This window comes from Salvelinus sp. IW2-2015, unplaced genomic scaffold (assembly GCF_002910315.2).
Source record: "Salvelinus sp. IW2-2015 unplaced genomic scaffold, ASM291031v2 Un_scaffold928, whole genome shotgun sequence".
NCBI classification, from domain to species: domain Eukaryota; kingdom Metazoa; phylum Chordata; class Actinopteri; order Salmoniformes; family Salmonidae; genus Salvelinus; species Salvelinus sp. IW2-2015.
The window spans coordinates 465156-467503 of NW_019942652.1; the positions used below are offsets into that span (position 1 = coordinate 465156).

General features: G+C 46.5%; 1 pseudogene; it reads left to right on the top strand.

The window, feature by feature from the left end:
• Positions 1–1178: 1178 nt before the first annotated feature.
• Positions 1179–2348, top strand: part of LOC112069195 (plexin-A2-like) — a 79403-nt pseudogene continuing 78233 nt past the window's right edge.

Sequence of the window (2348 nt, forward strand, 5' to 3'; positions counted from 1 at the left end):
CTTCAACCTCTCCTGTAACACTTCTCCTGACTTTAGTGACTTTGTGGTAGCGCATTAGCCACTCACTTGACATTATAATGTAAATCGTCCATTCACAACTGGAGCATGCACATCCGTAATGAGCCTGTTACCATTCTGCTCGACTTGCTGCTATTAAAGATATTAGATGCGTTGAACATTAAAGGAGATTTGAAGCGCCAGTCCGCGCTTCTTACAGCCCGAACAAACATCTATCCCTTCAACAACCGCAGGTGTGAGGTGTGTGGTGTGGTTTGTTTGTGTGTGTATGTGCGGCATGGTGTAAAAGACCTGCCTCTCTAGAAGGTTCGACCCTGAGAGAGATTGCCTCCTACTCCATTTTCCTTCTCTTTCCTTTACTGAGGGAAGGAGGATGAGGTGCCCGCCAGCCCAGCGTCATTCTCCTCCCTCGCTCTCTTCCCCTCTCCTCTCCCCTCTCCTTCTTTGTAAATAGGCAGGCCAGAGTTAGAGAGATGGAGCTTGGGTCATCTGAAGAGGCTGAATACTGCAGGAGCCTCCCTCCATGCAAAAATTGTGAGAGAGAGAGAGAGATGGCTAGAGAAGAGAGAGAGACGAGAGGGCTAGAGAGAGAGAGAGAGAGAGCGGGACGAGAGAGAGAAGAGAGAGAGAAGAGAGAGGCGCTAGAGAGAGAGAGAGGTAGAGAGAGAACGAGACCTGAGGAGAGAGAAGACGAGAGAGACGAGAGCAGCGCTAGAAGAGAGAGCAGAGCGCTAGAGAGAGAGAGAGCGCTATACTACGGGGAGCGCTAGAGAGGAGACTGCGCGCCTAGAATGAGAGAGAGCGCGAGTGAGAGAGAGCATGAGGAGGAGCGCTAGCGAAGAGAGAGAGCGCTAAGAGAGAGAGAGAGCGCTAAGAGACGAGGAGAGAGGAGAGAGCGCGTAGAGAGAGAGAGAGACCGCTTAGAAGAGAAGAGAGAGAGAGAGAGAGAGCGCTAGCAACGAGCTGAGAGAGAGAGATGAGGACGCTAGAAGAGCAGAAGACGGGAGATGCGGAGCGCTAGAGAGAGAGAGAGAGAGAGAGAGCGCTAGAGAGAGAAAGAAGGTGAGGGAAATAGAGAAAGAAAGCAAAACAACATGGACCTTTAAGGTCGAAACACAGGATCAAAACATCACATAGACGAAGGAGTGAGTCGCGAAGGCATGAAAGGAGATATCATGCCAGAGTGTGAGATGAAGAAGCAGCAGCTACTCTTCCTGGTGTCCAGCAACATTAAGGCAGTTACTGTAAATAGATTTTAACAAATTACATGACATTACATTTCATAACACTTTACCCAATACATTTAACGTTAGTGTGCACCCTCAGGCCACTACTCCACTGTCACATATTTAGAATACAACATCCATGTGTGCGTGTTTTATCATGTGTATGTGTGTCTGTGTCTGTGCCTGTGTTTGTGTCTCTTCACAGTCCACACTGTTCCATAAGGTGTATTTTTATCTGCTTTTTAAAATCTGATTCTACTGCTTGCATCAGTTACCTGTGCACCTCCCATAGTCTCTTATTGTCTTGGGGACTGTGAAGATTTCTCTGGTGGCATGTCTTGTGGGTTATACATGGGTGTCCGAGCTGTGTGCTAGTAGTTTAAACAGATCATTCATTCAGCATGTCAACACTTCGTACAAAAACAAGTAGTGATGAAATCATTCTCTCCTCCACTCTGAGCCATGAGAGATTGACGTGCATTTTATTATTGTTAGCTCTCCGTGTACATTTAAGGGCCAGCCGTGCTGCCCTATTCTCGGCCTAAGTCCCTCTTTGTGGCACTTGACCTCACCACTGAAGAGTAGTCAAGGTGCGACAAAACTAGAACCTGTAGGACCTGCCTTGTTGATAGTGTTGTTAAGAAGGTAGAGTAGCGCTTTATTATGGACAGACTTCTCCCCATCTTAGCTACTGTTGTATCAATATGTTTTGACCATGACAGTTTACAATCCAGGGTTACTCCAAGCAGTTTAGTCACCTCAACATGCTCAATTTCCACATTATTTAGGTGAGGTTTTGTACTGTGATAAATTCCACCACTATAGTACTGTGGTAAATCCCCACCAAACCACCAGAACTGTGGTAAATTCCCACCTACCTACCTACTATTTATTTTTAACTGACTGTCAGTTAAGAACAAATTCTTAATTACAATGACAGCCTAGGAACAGTGGGTTAACTGCCTTGTTCAGGAGTAGAACAACAGATTTTTACCTTGTCAGCTCAGGGATTCAATCTAGCAACCTTTCGGTTACTGGCCCAATGCTCTAACCACTAGGCTACCTGCCACCACTAGTACTGTGGTAAATCCACACCAACCCACT